We start from the raw sequence: 20,621 nt of genomic DNA, 5'->3' as shown, positions 1-20,621 counted from the left end.
ATTCGTCCCCTAGCCTTGGAACTTCCATATGCCGCAGGTGCGGCCCTAAAAAGCAAAGAAAAAAAAAGAATCTAGTGTTGTTGCTGCTGTGGCTCAGGTTCAATCCCTGGCCCAGGAACTTCTGCATGCTGCAAGTGCAGCAAAAAAAAAAAAAAAAAAAAAAAGATCAAAGCCTGGTGAAGATGCAGCCCAGCTGGAGGGAAGGAGTAAGAACAGCCACTTTGGAAAAGTGTTGGAAGTTTCTCTTTTTGCTTTTTAGGGCTGCACCTGTGGCTTATGGAAGTTCCCAGGCAAGGGGTGGAATCGGAGCTGTAATGGCTGGTCTACACGACAGCTACAGCAATGGGGGATCTGAGCCGAGTCTGCAGTCTACACCACAACTCAGGGCAACGCCGGACCCTTAACCTACTGAGTGAAGCTAGGTATCAAACCCGGGTCCTCATGGATACTAGTTGGGTTCGTTACCACTGAGCCACAGCAGGAATTTCCAGGCAGTTTCTAATTGAGTTAAACCAACACCTACATTATCAGCCAGGTTCAACCAGAGGAGCAGAACTGCTACATACATGCATTTGTCACATGGATTCAGCCTCATTCAGTGTGGGAACTGGTTAAGCAGTCTTGCAAAGCTATTCCTTTGCATCTCATTTAGAGCTGGAATTCCATAGTTCAGGCAGTTGGGAACGGAAGGTGAATGTGAAGTGGGGGAGATCAAAAACAGGCTGGACCCCAAAGCCCTAACCACAACCACACAAGGATGGACTGAATCCCTGAAACGCATGTCAGTTTTTGTTGCCTCTGTCATTGATGATGTGGGTATTTTGCAGAAGCCAGCATTCTCTCAGCACAGAGCTAAACACACACACACACACACACACACACACACACGACACACACACACGCATGCACCACACATGCACATGTGTGCCTGGCTCAGGAGGAAAAGCCAAAAGAGGAGCCAGCTGCTGCTCCCTGACAGCGGAGTGTGTCAGCAGAGCTGCCACAAGGTATGAGCTGCACAAGAGCTGCTTCCCTTTTACCCTCCAGATCCCCTTAAGAACCTCCCCCATGGCCCACTCAAACCAGAAACATATAAGAAAGAGAATTCAGCCTTGCTAAGTCGGTACATCCCAAAGCCATGGCTAGATATTGACCCGGCAGAAATGAGTGCCTGTGTTCACCACAAGGCATGTACAAGAATGTTCATAGCAGCTTTGGGAGTTCCCATTGTGACTCAGTGGGTTAAGAACCTGACATAGCGTCTGTGAGGATATGGGACCCATCCCTGGTCTCACTCAGTGGGTTAAAGATCCAGCGTTGCTGCAAGCTGTGGTGTAGGTCGCAGATGTAACTTGGATCCGGTATTGCCGTGGCCGGGGCTGGCAGCTGCAGCTCAGATTTGACTCTTAACCTGTGAACTTTCCTATGGTGCAGGTGCAGCCATATAAAGGGGAGGGGGGGGGAAGTATGTTCATGGCAGCTTTTTTCATAATAGCCAAAGCTCGGAAACAGCTTAAATGCCCATCAATGAGAATATAGATAAGCAATTGTCCTACATTCACACAGTGGAATACTGCTTTTCAATAGAAATAACAAACCATTGGTACACACGACATAGATTAATTTCACAGACATGATGGGAACAGAAGAAACCGGGCAGAAAAGAGTACACGGCGTACAATTCTATCTGTGCGAAGTTCCGCAGGCACAATGAGCTGATGGTGATGAAAATCAGAACGGTGGTTGATTACTGTTGGAAGGAGAAAGGTGGGTTGATTGCCTCTGGGGGAAGAGGGGTGATAAAACCTTGGGGTGCCTGGAAGGGTTCAATGTCTTGTAATTGCATAGCTCTATTTATTGGTAAAATGTCTTTGGGCTACTCACTTAAGGTTTGTGTTCTCTGTGTTATGATAGACTGTCGCTTAGTTGAAAAGCAGATTCCTAGGTCCCAGCCCCAGAGGTTTCTGATGCAGTTTAAGGACCCCTCTGGAGACGACTCTGCCCTGTGCCTCATTTCTTTTGAATGTGCTCCCCGTTTTGGATAGTCACTCATCCTCGAATTCATCCTAGAGCCAACTTTTTCAAGGAGTGAGAACATCCGATTTTAATCCTACTTCTCTGGGATTTGACAAGGCAAATTTCTGTTCAGTCACCCCGAGCGTGGGACTTAATCAGACAAAGCTTCCGAGTAACAGCCTCAGAAGGTGTGTTAACAAGCTATGCAGCTGAATCACTCTTGATTTCAAGATGCCAAGTCTCTTAATAGTTTCCCACTTTCACGGACCATCCCTTTGGGAACTGGAGCTCAGGAATTGGAACATCTCTGTTTTCATAACAATCTTCCATGTCCAAAACTCAACTGCCCTCTCCTGGTGTGAACAGGCCCAGTGGAGCTGCCTCCATCATTGGAGGCTGAGTTTTTTCAGGGACTGAAATTCTTCCTCCCTGAGGGGAGGAGGAGCCTCCCTGGGGAAAGTTCTTGAACGTCCTAAGAGCCCTGGAGGCAAGTGATCCAAGTTTCCCACAGTTCAAGTTGAGCATAACCCCCTCCCCTCCCATTTGGACTTAGGTCCACCTGTGGAGGAGATGCGCCAATATGCACTCAAGTCCCCGGCTGTCCCTACCTCTGTCTCCTCCCGGAGCCTGAGTTTCCAGTCCTCAGAGCTGAGTGTAGGCTTGGGATGCTGCTTCCTGATGGAGGAAAGGGGACAGTTGCTCAGAGGTACACAGTTCTTTACAATTTGTCAAACAGAGCTCTTCCCAAGGCCCTCCCTGAGCCTCTGACCCCTGCCCCCCATCAGATGGGATGCAGGCAGAAGTTTTGTGGATGGTTTGGTATCAAAGTCCTCACTGAGAAGCAGACACACCTCCCAAAGGTAACACAGAGATGCTATCAGCTGTTCATCAGCCCACACCTAATAGGTATCTGGGCTCAGGGGAAGTGACACAAAGAGGTGCCGCTAACAAATGTAGGTGCCGCTAACAAATGTAGCCATTAGGCTCTGACCCAGCAGTAAGGTGAGAGAGGCAGGGGTGGAACGGAGATACTGAGATTCCATTTTTCTAATCAGCCCTCGGCTTCTGGAAGAGCAGACGTGGCTGAGTGTACTTTCTTTGTAATCTCACCCTGCCACCAGGTGATAAGTCAGCCTCAGAACCCCCTTCTGTCTAACAAAGCCAGGAGTTCCCTGGTGGCTCAGTGGGTTAAGAACCTGACATAGTCTTCTTGAGAATGCAGGTTCAATCCCTGGTCTTAGTCAGTGGGTTAAGGATCCAGTGTTGCCACAAGCCGCAGTGTAGTTTTCAGATGCAGCTCTGATCCAACATTGCTCTAGGCCTGCAGCTGCAGCCTCCATTCAACCCTTAGCCCAGGAACCTCCATATGCTGCAGGTGTGGCTAAAAAAGGATCCAGCATGGGAACTTCCACATACCAGGGGCATGGGGGAAGGTGGGGGAAGGTGAGGGGAGGTGGGGGAGCCAGGTGGCCAGTGCAGCCAGAGAGCCGGGCTGAGGAGGAAGAGTACCTTCCTGCACTCTGCCTCAGTCTTCAAACTCACACTGCCCCCTGGGCACTGAAGTTTGTGCAGATTGTAGCTCATCTGCCTCATCCTATCACCTGAGCACCTCAATATCAGCACTCATCAGAGTATCTGCCACCCCAACTCCCCTCCAGAGGATCAGCCTCTAAGCCACAGGAAGGTGCAAAGCAGAGACCTGCAGCCAGATCTGGAAATAAACAGGTCCAAAGCAAGTAATGGGATCGGAGGATCCCTGACACAGGGCTCCTGGCGGATAGACTCAGAAGGGTGATGGGAGTGAGCTGATTCCTTCTGAGCTCAGAGCAGGGCTCTGCCTATACATGGTGGTGCTGATTGATTGGATTTAAGGAGGATCCCTGGGATTGGGGACCAGGAGGGTCCAGTGCTGTGAGGGATCCTGATTGCTGTAGGCCTACAGCAATGTTGGATCAGAGCTGCATCTGAAAACTTTGGACTTCAGATGATCAACACCAGCTAGGACTGGAGATCCTGCCATGGTGAAGTGGGTTAAGCAGCTTGTGTCCCTACAGATGCATGGGTTCAATCCCTGGCCCGAAGCAGTGGGTTAAAGGTTATGGCCTTGCCTCAGCTGCAGGGGAGGTTGCAGCTGAGGCTCAGATTCAATCCTTGGCCCTCGAACATTCCGATGCTGTGGGTGGGGCCATTAAAAAAATAAATAAATAAACAGGTGGGACTAAGGCTGTTCCCACCTGAGAGGAGTTCCAGGGAGGCTAGAATCTAACCCTGAGGCAAGATCAGGAGGTCTGGGGCCACACCTGGGAGCCCCGGCTTGACAACACCCTTGAGAAAGATGCAATCTGGGCTGTTTTTTGACCTAGCCCCTAGTCACTTGTCCAGATCCCCCAAGGCAGGAGATTCCAAGAAAACGGAACAAAAACTGCCTTGGGACTATACTGAAGAATTTCAGGGAGTTCCCATTGTGGCTTAGGGTATGTGGGTTAAGGATCTGGTGTTGCCATGTGCTATAGTATAGGTTGCAGACATGGCTCAGATCTGGCATTGCTGTGCCATGGCATAGGCCAGCAGCTACAGCTCCGATTCAACCCCTAGCCTGGGACTTCCATAGGCTGCAGGTGAAGCCACAAAAAAAAAGTTTCAGTATTAGGAAGAAGGTAACCCTTCCCCTCTCGGCCAGGAAGGGGCTGCCAGCAGCAGCAGGAGAGGAGGAAGCACAGCTGCAAGATGCTTGGGACACCCTGGCAGGGGTGGTTTGGGAGGACTTTGCCACTGATGAGTCCGCAGAATTGAGGATTGGAAGGCATTATGATCCTTTTCCAAGCCCGCAATGGCTTCATCCATCCACAGCCTCTCTCCAGCTCTGAAACACTCTCCCTGTGTGCCCATGAATGTCTCCTCCCTTGAGCCTCTTCTTAAACCTGAAAAGAGACATGAAATAGCACTGGGCTCCCTCCTGGGGCTCGGTGAGCATCACGTGAGCTTTAGACACCCTTATTCTGAATCCACCCTGCGCCATCCTCCGTGCCCTCCACCATCAGCCTTGTCAGATGCAGGCCAGAGAACTCTGGCACCGAGAGAAGACCTCTGGCTGAGAGCAGCTTGGGTGCTGAGACTCTGGGGCACACAAGAGGCCTGGAAACAGCCAAGGTAGAGGTAGAGGCACTTGTCACCCTCTGGGCCCAGCACCTCATGGCACCTGTGCATCAGCCTGGGAAAAGCTGTTACTCTCCCTTTATATTTTTAATTTTGTTCATGTCTTGCTTTTTACTGGTTACACCTGCTGCATATGGAAGTTCCTGAGCTAGGGGTCAAATTGGAGCTAAAGCTACCAGCCTATATCACAGCCACAGCAACCCTAGATCCAGCCACATCTGCGAACTACACCACAGCTTGCAGCAACACTTGCTCCTTAACCCACTGAGCAAGGCCAGGGATTGAACCCACATCCTCATGGATATTAGTTGGGCTCTTAACCCACTGAGCCGCAACAGGAACTCCTACTCTCCTTTATTAAAGTCACCTGAAACTTTGGACAGGCTGCAGTCTCCTGGGCCTCACTTCTCTCACCACTCTGTGGGAGAATCTACCAGGCCCTCTGCCCAGCCCAACTCTTGAGAAAAGCCTCCTACTCCGTCCCTCACCTCCCCCCAACCAACTCCTATTCATCCTTCAGAGCCCGGCTCAAATACCACTTCCTGGAAGATACCATCCCCCAACCCCAGGACTGGCACAAGTGCTCTCACTGTGGCCTGTACTCTTTCATCACAGAATATATCCTTGCTTGTAATTACATATTTGTGAGTGGGATTATCTGAGTTCTGAGTCCCCACCACCACCACACACGCAGGTAAACACTCAAAGGCACACAATGAGGGCAGGGACCTTCGGTCACTTATTCAACAACTTTATTTATTTATTTATTTTGTCTTTTTGCCATTTTCTTGGGCCGCTCCCACGGCATATGGAGGTTCCTAGGCTAGGGATCGAATCGGAGCTGTAGCCGCCAGCCTACGCCAGAGCCACAGCAACGTGGGATCCGAGCTGAGTCTGCAACCTACACCACAGCTCACGGCAACGTCGGATCCTTAACCCACTGAGCAAGGCCAGGGATGGAACCCGCAACCTAACCACTGAGCCACGACAGGAACTCCTCAACAATTTATTTATTAAGTGACTGCAGATGCCAGGGACTGTGCCAAGGGGTGGCAGGTACCTCAGTTGAATAAAAAGCAAAAAACAGGAGTTCCCATCATGGTGCAGCGGAAACGAATTGGACTAGGAACCATGAGTTTGTGGGTTCAATCCCTGGCCTCGCTCAGTGGGTTAAGGATCTGGCATTGCCATGAGCTGTGGTGTAGGTCGCAGACTCAGCTCGGATCCCACGTAGCTGTAGCTGTGGTGTAGGCTGGCGGCTACAGCTCCAATTGGACCTCCATATGCCGCGGTACAGCCCTAAAAAGACAAAAGAAAAAAACAAACAAACAAACAAAAACCTTGCTGTCATGGGGTGTGGAAAGACCTGCATGCCAGTGGGGAGCCAGAGGTGCACAATTAAGCAGGGGTTCAGGGAGGTGGAAGCAAAGCCTTGAAGGAAGCAAAGGACTTGGCAGAGAACGGCTGCTCACTGCTAATTTCCAGCCCCTGATGGTCACCCAGTACCTATTTAATACATTGTTAAATGGATGGATGTGTGGCTGGATGGATAGACGGTCTTTCTTTGGCTTAATGTCCAGCCAAGACACGACCTACACACACACATATTCTTTTTCAGATTCTTTTCCATTATACGTTCTTACAAGATATTGAATATAGCTCCCTCTGCTATATGGAGGTCCTTGTTGTTTATCTTTTTTTTTTTCTTTTTTTTTTTTTTTTTTAATGGCTGCAAGTGTGGCAAATGGAAGTTCCCAGGCTAGGGATCCAGTTGGAGCTGCAGTTGCCAGCCTATGCCACAGCCACAGCAATGCTGGATCTGAGCCACGTCTGCAACCTACATCACGGCTCACTGGCAACACCAGATCCTTTACCCGCTGAGCAAGGCCAGGGATCGAACCGGCATCATTCTGGATACTAGTCAGGTTGGTAAAGCTGCTGAGCCACAAAGGGAAATCAATTGTTTATCTATTTTGTACACAGTAGTGTGTATCTGTTCATCCCAAACTCCTAATTTATCCCTCCCCGCTGCAACTTTGTAACCATAAATTTGTTTTCTATGTCTGTAAACCTATTTCTGTTTTGTAAATAAGTTTATATGTAGATCACCTTCCAGGTGAAAATTATCTGTCTCAAGCGGGTTCTGCCCTAAGACAGCCCAGAGAGAAAGGAAAGCTTTTTATCCCACGACAAGAAAAAGCCTGCTTCTCCCCCTGAAGATGGGCAAAGAGGGCTGGTTCAGCCCGTTGGGGTTGGGTTTTCTGTAGCTTGCCCTCCCAGATGAGAGGTATCCCTTCTATTCCCACCATTACCCTTCTGCCCAGGTCATACACAGAGAGGTGTCCCCATTGTCCTGTCCCATATCTGGGTACCACCCAATAAGCTCCTGTCTACTCAAATCACCCCATGAAATATACATCACCTCCATCTTAGAAACAAAGAAACAACCCCTGGACTCAGAGAAGATACTGAAATGAGTCTGGAGGAGAACCTGCCTCAGAAGACATCAATCACTGGTCAGAGAAGGGAGAGGATAAAATCTTCAACTGAAGAAGGACAGAGGGTGCCCCCGCCCCGCGTGGGCTCTGGAGGAGCTCCGCCTGCAGTCTGAGAGTCCCTGTGTATTAGGTGGGTCTCCCCTCGGGCAGGAGATTCTTCTTTTTTTAATTTTAAGTTGTAAATTATTAAAGAGGTAATCCATGCACAGGATTTTTAAAAAACCAAACAGCACAAAAGGTTACAGAGTAAAACATAAGGCTCCCATGATGGAGGGGCTGTGCCTGGGGCGGGCGGCTGAGGTGGGCATGTAGGTGGGGAGATCTCCGCTACTCGAATCCACAAGCCCCTCGGAATACCCTGGAGCTCAATACAGACTGCTGGCTGGACAAACACTGCTGCAAAACCAGCCTTCCCCCATCTCAACTAGAGTCATCCCAATACGAAATTCTGGGCAGCTACTCTCACCTGTTTTATTTATGATTTTCCAGAGGTAGTCTATGCATTTATCACTATATGTGTGTATAATTTTATATATATATTTTTTCCCACATGGTTTTGGTACAAATGGTAGATACTTTGGTAAATCACTTTGCTTTAACTTAGTGTCTTTAAGATTATCTCCCGTAAGAACTTATAGACTTTCTTCATTCCTTCTTTTTCTATGTTTTTTCTTTCTTCCGTTTTATTTTACGTATTTATTTATTTATTTTGACCTGCCCAAAGCATGTGGAAGTTTCCAGGCCAGGGACTGAACCTGCACCACTGCAGCCACCCAAGCCACTGCAGTGACAACATCAGATCCTTAACCTGCTGTGCCACGAGGGAACTCCTTTTTTTTTTTTTTTCTTTAATTTTCTTTTTATGGCTGCACCTGCCGCATATGGAAGTTCCTGGGCTAGCAGTGAATCAGAGCTGCAGCTGCCAGCCTATTCCACAGCTCACTGCAATGCCAGATCCTTACTCTACTGATTGAGGCCAGGGATTGAACCCACATCCTCATGGACACTATGTCAGGTTCTTAATCCCCTGAGCCACAATGGGAACTCCTCTTCATTCCTTTTGATGGCTATATGGATGTACTAAAATGTAGGTAATGAATCCCCTCTTGATGATACTCAGGTTGTGTTCCCTACATCCTGCCCTACTGCAAACAAGGTTATATCGCTATCAAGCTACAGATGTCTTTGTGTATATTTCAAGAATAGCCATAGGATGGTTTCTCAACCATGAATTTTAGGGTCCATGAGCATGTGCCTTTTAAATTTAATAGCGGTTGTCAAATTCTCTTCCAAAGTGGTGGTACCCATTAAGAGCCCCCACACGTAATGAAGAAGAAGAACCACTTTTCCCCACACTCTGAAGAGGCAAGAAGTTCAGACGCTCACGTTGGAGAGCACAGAGGAGAGAGCCGTTGGCTTATGATATAACCCTCATCATTAATAAGGCCCAGGACCAGAGTGGTAAGGAGGACTTTGGGGTCAAACAGTATTACACTTGGGAGTTCCCTGGTGGTCTAGCGGCTAAGACTCGGCAGTTGTCACAGCCAGCGGTTCAATCTCTGGTCTGCAAGCCACGGCCAAAAAAAAAAAAAAAAAGCGGTATTAGGAATTCCCACTGTGGCCCAATGGGATCTGTGGTGTCGTGTCTCTGGAGCACTGTGATGCAGGTTCAATCCCCAGTCTAGCACAGTGGGTTAAGATTTGGGTGTTACCATGGATGCAGCTGAGGTCACAATCGTGGAATTGGATTCCTAGCCCAAGAGCTCCATACGCTGTTGGAGGGCCCCAAAAAAAAAATTATTTAAAAATTTAAAAGCAATTTTATTTTTTATTTGTTTTTTTTTTTTAGGGCCACACCCAAGGCATATGGAGGTTCCCCAGGTTAGGGGTCGAACTGGAGCTGCAGCTGTTGGCCTACACCATAGCCACAGCAATGCCTGATCCTTAACCCACCAAGCGAGGCCAGGAATCTAACCTGCGTTCTCATGGATGCTGGTCAGATTCATCTCTGCTGAGCCATGATGGGAACTCCCTAAAAAAATTTTAAAAAGCAGTATTAGATTTGAATATGAGCTCTGCTAGCTCACTCACTGTGTGACTTGACAAATGCCTTAACTCCTGTGGGCCTCAGTTTCCTGACATGTAAAGTAGGAATTGAGAATTATATCCTGGTGGACTTCCCTTCGTAGCTCAGTGGTTAACGAATCCGACTAGGAACCATGAGGTTGCGGGTTTGATCCCTGGCCTTGCTCAGTGGGTTAAGGATCCAGCGTTGCCGTGAGCTGTGGTGTAGGTTGCAGATGCAGCTCGGATCCTGCGTTGCTGTGGCTCTGGCGTAGGCCGGTGGCTACAGCTCCGATTCGATCCCTAGCCTGGGAACCTCCATATACCATGGGAGCAGCCCAAGAAATGGCAAAAAAGACAAAAAATAAAAATAAAAAATAAAAATAAATAAATAAGAATTATATCCTGGAGTTCCCTGGTAGCCTAGTGGTTAGAGACCCAGGGCTGTCGATGCTGTGGCTCTGGTCATTGCTGTGGTGTTGTTTCAGTCCCTAGCCCAAGAATTTCCACATGCCACAGGCATGGCCAAAAAGAAAAAAATTATATCAATTGCACAGGGTCATTATAAGGAGCTGATAGTAAATTTTAGTTAAGATGAATAAGTTCTAGAGATCTGCTGTGTAACATTGTGCCTATAGATAATAATGCTGCACTGTACCCTTAAAAATCTGTTAAGGAAGTAGCCTCATGTTAAATGTCCTTACCATAATACTATGCAAATAATCTTTTTTTTTTTTTTTTTTTTTTTGGCTATGCCTACAGCATGTGGAAGTTCCTGGGCCGGGGATCAAACCTGTGCCACAGCAGTGACAATGCCTTAACCTCTAGGCCATCAGGGAGCCCCCAAAAGTATGTGGGTTTTTGTTTTTGTTTTTTTTTTTTTTGCTTTCTTAACAGCTGCACCTGCAGCCTACGGAAGTTCCCAGGCAAGGAGTCCAATCAGAGCTGCAGCTGCTGGTCTACACCATAGCCACAACAATGCCAGATCCGAGCAGCATCTGCAACCTATACCACAGCTCTCACCATTGCTGGATCCTTAACACACTGAGCAAGTGTGTGGATTGAACCCAAGTCCTCATGGACACCAGTCGGGTTCACTACAGCTGAGCCATAGCAGGAACTCTTAAATAAATAATTTTTGAAATTTTAAAAAATAAAAATTGAGTTGAGGAGTTCCCTTGTGACTCAGTGGGTTAAGGATCTAGCCTTGTCACTCCTGTGGCTCAGGTTACAGCTGTGGTGTGGGTTCGATCCCTGGCCCAGGACTTCTACATGCCGTGGGGGTGGCCAATAAATAAATTAAATTAAAAATGAAAATTTGAGTTGAGTTTTTAAAATTAAGAAAGTCACGGTACATGACGTGTCATTCCCCACATCATGAAGGTGATACTAATGACTGAAGTTCCTTAAACACCGACGTACAGAGCCAATGAGTGGAATTCAGCATGCACTGTGGAATCAGACAGGCTGAGTGTAAAGTGAGGCAGGTGGGCTAACCTGGCAGGATCTCAGGTTTCTATTTTTTTTTTTTTTTTTCCTTTTCTAGGGCCGCTTCCCACGGCATATGGAGGTTCCCAGGCTAGGGGTCAAATTGGAGCCGTAGCCGCTGGCCTACACCACAACTCTGCAACACTGGATTCTTAACCCACTGAGCAAGGCCAGGGATCGAACCCACAAACTCATGGTTCCTAGTTGGATTCATCAACCACTGTGCCACAAAGGGAACTCCAAGGTTTCTAATCTTTAAAATACTGATGATACTAGTGTTTATTCAAGGGGTTGTCATGAAGATCCAATGAAATCACATGAGTGACTCCCCACCTCACTGCCTGAATCGTAGTAAAAAGCTAATAAATGTGATCATTACTCTTAAAATTAATTAACTTAAATTTTTACTTTTTTTTTTTTTTTTTTTTTTTGTAGCATATGGGAGTTCCCAGGCCAGGGTGAAATCAGAGCGGTAGCTGCCAGCCTGTGTCACAGCTACAGCAATGCCAGATCTGAGCCACACCCATGACCTACACCACAGCTTGTGGCAATGCCAGATCCTTAACCTGCTGAGCAAGGCCAGGGAACGAACCCACATCCTCATGGATACTACTAGGGTTCTTAATCCACTGAGCCACAGTGAAAAATCCCTACATTGATTATTAATATTTTATTAGTCTTTATAGTGAGCATAGGCTAAAGGGCTTTGATTTTATTCTATAGCAATAAAAGAAGTTCTTTTTTTTTTTTTGTCGCAGCCTGAGACATGTGGAATTTCCAGGGCCAGGGATCGAACCCGCACCATATTAGTGACACCTCTGGATCCTTAACCCCTTAACTGGATAGGCCACCAGGGAACTCTGGGGTTTTGTTTTATACTGTTCATTCTGTTTTGAAAATACTATTTCAACATTAACAAAAAAATAGATTCTTTTTTTTTTTTTTACAAAGAAGTCTCTTAAATGAAAAGGAAAACCACTCATCATTTTCCCAACCTTAAATAATTTTCACTTTTGCATATTTTCCCCCAGACTTTGTCAACATGAATACTTAACTATCCATGGTTGCAATCACAGTGTTCATGCAAATTGTGTATCCTGCTTTTTCTCAACAAACATGTTATAAACAGTTTCCATACTTCTGCATATTCTTTATAATTATCTTTTTTGTGGCAGCATCATATTGCACTGACTAGATTAGGCATGGTTTTCTTAACCATCTCACTGCCTAGAGAAATACAGGAGGAAAATGCCAGTGGCATGCCTGGAGCTTTTTTTCTTCTGTTGAATTATGTTAAGATCAATTCCCAAAAGTGAGATCAGTGGGTCCAAAGGTAATAATATTTTCAAGGCTCTCGTTACATGGTACTAGATTGTTTTCAGAGTTTTGCACACTGCTTCCAAAGACGGAGGAGCACAGATTTCGTCCAACCTTGCCAGCACCGGGCGATGGTGTTTGTAAATTCCACTAATTTAATAAGTATGAAAGGGTTTCTCCATACTGCTTTCATTTGCATCTCTTTGATCACTAACCAGCTGAACTATTTTCCAAGTATTTGTTTACTCTCTGCTTGTCCTCTTGGGTGAGGTAGTGGTCCGCATCCTTTACCTGTTTATCTGTTGGAGTCTTGAGGCCTTTCTTATCAATGTAAATGAGGAATTTAAGAGTTGATAAATATTAATCACCTGCCAGCCCGACTTGGCCATCGGAGGCTTCTGAGCAGGGGGGTGGGCACATATCAGAACTACGGCTTGGGAAGATTAATTTTGAGATGAATTGAGGAAAGTGGGCCCAGAGACAGAGAATCTGTCAGTAGGCTACTGGACTCCATCCTGAAGCAGAGGGAATGAGCAAGAGGGTCCCTGCCCCCACACTAGAGCCTGTGGCTCTTGGCATTTCTTCCAACAGTACCTTCACTCCCCCTTGCAAATTCAGTGGCTTCAGCCCATGGAACTGGAGGGGAAAGGGATTGCTGTGTCCTGTTCACTCATTATGCAGGAAAGAAAAGTGTTACCCACGGAGGATCCCACAGTGAGGGGATGCCATAAGCAACTTCCTTATCCAGTGTCTCCAAAGTAGGTGAGAGTGGGGTGGAAATTAGCACAGCAGGGTAGGGGAGTCATCAGTCTTTCACCCTATAGTATGGGTTCCCAGACTAATGGAGTCTAAGGCAACTCATCCAATAGCCACCCCCAGGCAAGGCTTCCCCATACCGCCCCACACCCACCGTCCATCCCAGACTTTCGGGCCATTGTTGGGTATCAGCAGGACCAGCAGCACCTTGCACCATGATCGTTTGATCAGCATCTTCCCACTAGACTGCAGGTCCCAAAGGTCAGCCACATGTGCTGAGTGCCTTCTCTGGGGTGGGCTGTGCCAGGTGCATGAAATAAACAAAGTCAAAGAAGATAGGGAGTTTCCACTGTGGCGCAGTGGGTTAATGATCTGGCTGGTCTCTGTGGAGACGCTGGTTCAATTCCCTCCTCTGGGAACTTCCCCATGAGGCAGGTTCAGAGAAGACATGGACCCTGCACTCAGCGAATTCACAGAGGCTCTCTTTACTGGAAAGAGCACTGAAGCAGACACAACAGGACCCAACCAATAGACCTCCAGGGAGCCAAAATGCTGACTTTTGGTCATGACAGGCATGGAGCTTCATGAAAGAAGGAAAGACCCAGACAGACCTGGATTCAGAGCCTAGCTCCATGGCTTCCTAGGCATGTCATCTTTGGGGAGAGGTGGGGTGGGACACACTTGCAGCATGTGAACGTTGTGGGGCCAGGGAATCCATTGAACTCAAGCCAGGGCAGGGAGCAGGACACAGCAGTGACAACACCGGATCCTTAACCGGCTGCGCCATAAGGGAATGCCCCTAGTTATGTCACCTTAGATGAAGCCACATGACCTCTTGGTCCCGCTGCCCTTCATATTTGCAGGATCAGGGCAGAGTACAAATAGAGGTTCTGGTACCAAAGACTGAGCAGTACCTCTGCACCCGCACTGGTGGATGCTGGGCAAGCCCCGCCCACGAGGTACCCCTAGCCTCCTACCATACCAACAGTTCTCTTTTGTGTTCTTCAAAGGAATCTGACGTTGGAAGGCTAGGTTCAAATCCAGAAAAATCTGACTCCTTGGGGTTCTACGCAGAAATATAGCCATCTCCTCTTTTCTTCCAAAACAGAGCTCCGTCCCAAATGAGGGGCCTCACCAAACATGCTTGGGAATGTCCCACCCACACCTCCGAGCTCTGCCCACACCCCCGCTGCCCCTCAGCTGCCCTAGGAGTACACACACTGGCAGAAAGATAGATGGAGAACATGCCCACACTGGCCCTAGCAGTGGACTTGGGCCATTTGAGCAAGTGATTCCAGGGTCCTGGATACCCAAAGTGTGGTCTTAAAAGAGGAATGGAGGCTCCCAGAGGACACATCCCCTTGGTCTCATGGACTTTTTGCCTCCTGGAGGGATGCTGGATGGAGAAGGACAAAGCCAAACCCTCTAAAGTGTGGCACCCACTGGAGTTCCCATTGTGGCACAGCAGAAATGAATCCAACTAGTATCCATAAGGATGCAGATTCAATCCCCGACCTCGCTCAGGGGAGGATCTGGCATTGTCGTGAGCTGTGGTGTAGATCGCAGACACAGCTCAGATCCCTCATTGCTGTGACTGTGGCATAGGCTGACAACTGTAGCTGCAATTTGACCCATAGCTTGGGAACTGTCATATGCCTCAAGTGCAGCCCTAAAAGGCAAAAATTAAAAAGAAGAAAGTGTGGCACTGAGGACAAGACCCTTCTTGCCCAGATCTAAAATTAGTACTACCTCTCTGAGTTTGTAGCTCCATCTGTAAAAAAAAAAGGGGGGATATTAATAGACATCTCCCCTCAGAGAGCTGCTCTGAATGTTAAATGAGCCGATACACATAAATTTATAATATGAAGCAGGCAGTTAATAACGGCCAGTTATTATAATAGAGATGGACAGAGACCCTAGAAACCAAGCAGGGAAGGAAAAAGCGTGCTTGGACACCCTTGCCTTTTAAGTGAATTTAGTTTCGTTTTTCTTCCCTGTTTTTATTTATTCATTTATTTACTTATTTTGGCCCTCAGAAGTCATGCAGAAGTTCCAGGGCCAGGGATCAAACCCCTGCCAGAGCTATAACCAGAGCCACAGGAGTGACAGTACTGGATCCTCAAACTGCTGAGCCACAATGGGAACTCCTCTGGGTCCTTTCTAAAACAGGGAAGAGGAGTTTCCTCATGGCTCAGCGGGTTAAGGACCCAACATTGTCTCTGTGATGATACGTGTTCAATCTCTGGCCTCGCTCAGTGGGTTAAGGATCTGGCATTACCACAGGCTGTGGCATATAGATAGGGCAGATGTGGCTTGGATATGGTGTTACCATGGCTGTGGCATAGGATGCAGCTGCAGCCCTGATTGGATCTGTGTCCTGGGAACTTCCAAATGCCACCGGTGCAGCCTTAAATAAATACATGAAGAAAAAAAGAAGAAAGAAAGAAAGAGCGAATGAACAAACCTGGAGAAGAGCCCTTCCCCATCAGGCCAGGCAGAGTAAGAGCTGGAACACAGGCAAGGTTCTAGAGGGCAAGTCCAGGTCCAGCTCTTTCCCCTCCCTCCAGAGTATTCGATCACTGACAGGTCAAGGGCAGGCCTGGTGGTCAGTGGGAGTGCGGAGGGGCCCAGAGCAGGGCCTGCAGGATGCCCTAAAACTTCTGATCTCCCTCTGGAGTCCACATCACCAGCCCAGAGCTGGGAAGGTGGGGGCAGCATGGAATCTAGCTGAGGGGTTTCATTTTCAGTGGCTTCTGATTCCAGAGTCTCAGAGAAAGGAGGATGTCACCAAGTCACGGCTTTGGAAGACTTTTTAAGAGTATTGAGTCCAAGATGTACCTTTCGATAATGGGGAGCCCGAAGCCCAGAGAGGAAAGAGGTCTGTTACCCAGTCTTTCGGAGGAAAGAGTCTAAGCTAGAACTCAAGACATCTAATTCAGGTCTGGATTGCTATTGTCACACTGAGCAGACAGGGGGAGGGGGAGATGTGGACCCCCCCCACACACATACACACACAGTGGTAGGTTCTAAGAACCAACTCCCAGGGAACTCCCATTGTGGCTCAGCAGTTAAGAACACGACTAGTACCCATGTGGATGTGGGTTTGATCCCCGGCCTCACTCAGTGGGTCAAGGATCTGGCATGGCCATGGCTGTGGCATAGGCCAGCAGCTGCAGCTCCAGTTGATTCAACTCCCAGCCTGGGAACTTCCAAATGCTGCAGGTGTGGCTTTTAAAAAAAAAAAAAAAAAAAGAACTGACTCCCAGACCCAACTCCGCCCCTCACGACTTCTGAGACCTCAGGTCATAACTTTCCTTTCTGCCTCTAAATGGCAACATCTATTTCTTCAGGTTGCTGTTAGGCTAAACAAGACAATTTATACTAATATTATCAGCATTTATTGAGCACAGGGTCATCCTCTTGGTTAGGTTCTTTCATGCTTTATCTCATTTAATCCTTGAATAGCCCAATGAGCTGAGAACTACTATTGCCCCCTCCTTCCAATTTTCTGGATGAGAAAACTAAAACTTAACAAACGGAAACACCTAGAGTTCCTGTCATGGCTCAGAGGTTAACGAACTCGACTAGTATCCATGAGGATGCGGGTTCAATTCCTGGCCTCACTCAGTGGATAAAGGATCCAGCGTTGCCTTGAGCTGTGGCGTAGATTGCAGATGCAGCTTGGATCCCACTTTGCTGTGGCTGTGGTGTAGGCCAGCAGCTACAGCTCTGATTAGACCCCTAGCCTGGGAACATCCATATGTTTTGGGTGGTGCAGCCTGAAAGAAAGAAAGAAAGAAAGAGAGAGAGAGAGAGAAAGAAAGAAAGAGAAAGAAAGAAAGAAGGAAGGAAGGAAGAAAAGAAAGAAAGAAAGAAAGAAAGAAAGAAAGAAAGAAAGAAAGAAAGAAAGAAAGAAAAGAAAGAAAGAAAGAAAGAAAAGAAAGAAAGAAAGAAAGAAAGAAAGAAAGAAGAAAGAAAGAAAGAAAGAAAGAAAGAAAGAAAGAAAGAAAGAAAGAAAAAGAAAAGAAAAAACTGAAATGCCTTGCCCAAGGTTGTGTAGCCAAGTGAGCAGCAGAGCCAGGGCATGAACCCAGCAAAGTCTCTGCTCTTTGACCACCTAGTCACCTCATATGCTGACTGTCAAGTGTCCTACAGTGAAAGTGCCAAACAGGTGGAGAAAAGAACCAGGGAAGTTCTGTGGCCTTAGTAGACGGTGTCCCCCAGAAGGAAGAGGGGTCCTGGGTGTCACACTGAGAGTAGGGGTGTTGGGAATAAGTGGGAACTCATAGATGAAGTTAAAATTCATCTAGTTTGAGTCAATGTTCTGCTTCATCTACATAACCTCCTTACCGAAGCTTGCAGCTCTCCACTCAATGAATCCTCCTTCTCAGGGAAAATCCATCCTCAACCCATTTTCCTAAGATCCCTGGCTTCCCTTGGGGCTGTAGATCCACCCGTAGCCACCAGAGGGCGGGCTAGCTCCGTGGCAAGTCCTGAGTACACAGTACCCGCCTGTACCTGGCCAAGTGTCCAGCCAGGAAGGGACCTAAATGCCCTAAGGCACAACCCTGCTACTTCTGCCTTGGTTACATCAGTGTACTCCCTTAGATCTCAAAAAGGCTAACTGCAGAAGTTGAGCTCGATCAGACATGGTGTCTGATTCTACTGAGATAAAGACCTTAAGAATCACCACCAAAACAGTAATGACAACAGCTACCACCACAGACACTGGTGAGAACCTCATTTTACTAAGCACTTTCTCATACCTCGACTGGCTGGAGATTTGCTGTGTTAGCTGAAGCTTATGAGTAAGTGGTATCATTCCATTGTACAGATGAGGAAACAGGCACCAGGAAAGGGAGTAATGGGCTTAGGGTCACCTAGAAGGACTCTGGTCTTCAGGGAGCACTCTTCAATTCTCTGCCTGTCTGGAGGGGGCTTGTGGGGTGGAAGGACTGCAAATGTGGATAGGGAGAGGGTCAGGATGCTCTACTGGGAAGACCAAATGCATTGTGGTATTTCCTGTAAACTGAGACCAGCCATCCACGCGCCATTCACCCATCCAGCAGTGTTCATTGAGCACCTGCTGGGGACAAAGACGGATGAGAGGAATTTCCTGGCCTCAAAAAGCTGACAGTCTAGTAGAGGAAAGTGGTGAATCAGCAGATGATTATAGGGAATGAACGCCCGTAGAGTGGGGTACCGGCAGAGAGATTTTTGACCGTCTAGGGCACACTCAAGTTCGGGGTGTCTCTTGGGGCTTCCAGGCCTGTTCTTCAGAATTATTGTCAGGGTTACCCCCTTTCCCGCACCTCACCCCAGGATGGGGGCTCCCTCCCAGCTTCGGGTCCTTGCCTGTGTTGGGGGGCCCAGGGGTCCCACACCCCCCGCACCCTTCTCAGAAGAGCGCCAGCCCAGGGAGCCGATGACAGCACACACCTGAGTCAGCCCGCCGCCCACCCGCCCCTCAGCGTCTGTCTCCGCATCTTGTGATATTTCGCTCCCCGGGAGCCAGCCCCACTGCGCTCCGGAGGCAGCTCGGCAAACAAACCCAGCGACAGATTGTGCCGCGGCTCATTCCGGGGAAGCACGCCAAATCCCACCCTGCTACCCCCAACACTCCCTCCCCACCGCCCCCTCCAGGCACTCCTCTCCGGAGCGGGCGCGCTCGGTAGGGTGGGTCCCGGGAAACGCTGCCTTCTAGAGATGGGAGGGGGACGAGGACAGGAGCCCCAGAGACGCCCGCTTTCCACTCCTGCCTTGCCTGAGCAAAAGACGGGCAGGGAAAGGAAATTTAAGGGTTGCGAGGGCCCGGGAGTCCAGGAAGGGCAGAGGCTGGAACCAGCAGGGGGCGCCCGAGCGTCCAAGTGCAAGAGGGCTGGGAGCCGACTCCCGAGACAAGGTAGAAAGGGAGATAGAGACAAGAGACGCAGAAATGGAGAGACAGGGAGGCATAAGGACAGAATGGAAGCGACAGAGACACGGACAGAAAGTGAGAGAGAAAAGACAATGATAGAAAAAGGCAGATGTATAAAGGAAGGAAATGGCAGGGAGAGGGTAAAGACGGGAGGGAAAAGAGAGTCGGAAACCATAAAATATGAATAAGAGTGGGGGGGAGAAAAGGAGAGAAATCGAATGAGAACGAGGGAAGAATGACATTATGGATGGAACAGAGAATGAATGGGACAATGAGATTAGCATTTATAAAGCGCCGACTGTGTGCCAGGCGCTGCGTTGGGCTCTGCGCAGACGGGAGAGGAGGAGCTAGAGAGGCAGGCAGAGGGGCGAAGGGTTTCCTTTCTTCGCTCGCAGGAGCGGCCGCCCGGGACTCCAGCTCTTCCTCGGGCCGGGCCGGGTTTCGCGCAGATGGCCCTGGCACCGGCCGTACGCGCCGCTCTAGCAACCCGAACCTGGCCTGCGCCGTTTGGCCATGGTTCCCGAAGCGGCTACACTGAGGGGCCCGCGCCTGTCCCGCGCCGGGGCGGTTCCCAAGGTCTGGATGCCCGAAGCTCTGGACCAGGTCAAGGCCAGGGTGATCTGCATCGCCACCTTTGATAGGAAACGCTTAGGTCGCCGGTATCGCCCCGAATGAGGCCACCAGGGGCGCAAGGGGCCCCGAAAAGATCAGAATGCATCCCTCTTTAAAAGGAAGTAGAAGCTCCCGTGAAGCCATCGCTCTCCTCCCACCTTTGAGTCTTCTGTCCTCTTCGCGGGCGATGAGACACACGCGTACCCAACTTGCACCCGCTTGCCAGTGCATTAAGGGGCATACACACGCCGAAGCACACGTACCCTGGCCACCCGTCCCCAAGCGCACTCGCACCAAAGTCACAGCCGCATGTTTCCCACCAGCACAGACACACATGCTGGCGGGCACTCCAGCGGATCATCCGTTCGCACACTCACGTGCCCCTGCTTCCTCCGGCCTGTATAAAAGATAACGTGCAAGCACCCAGTCACACCTGCACAAGCGTCCTTGCGCGCGCGTGCACGCTCACATGCCCTCGATCCTGCATCCACAAACTCTTGCACATACTATTCTTATAGTCGCACACACCGGCTTTGGGGTCTGGGAACGGAAGGCAAAGTGAAGTCTTAGAGCCCTCCCAGAGGAGAGAAAGGGTGGAAGCCTAGGCTTCGGTGCCGGAGACCTGGGACCTGGGAGCCCATCTCCTCAGGGAAAGTTGGGAGGAGGGAACTGGGCAAGTCCACGGGGTTCCCTTACGCTACCGCACCCCCTCAGGAAGGGATTTCTCTAGAAGCGTGGCTCCGCGAGGGCGGCAGCGTAGAGTCCTCCGGGTCCCCCAAGAAAGGGAGGGGGCCGGT

This window comes from Sus scrofa, chromosome 2, assembly GCF_000003025.6.
Source record: "Sus scrofa isolate TJ Tabasco breed Duroc chromosome 2, Sscrofa11.1, whole genome shotgun sequence".
Taxonomy (NCBI): domain Eukaryota; kingdom Metazoa; phylum Chordata; class Mammalia; order Artiodactyla; family Suidae; genus Sus; species Sus scrofa.
Note: the sequence above shows the minus strand (reverse complement) of the source record.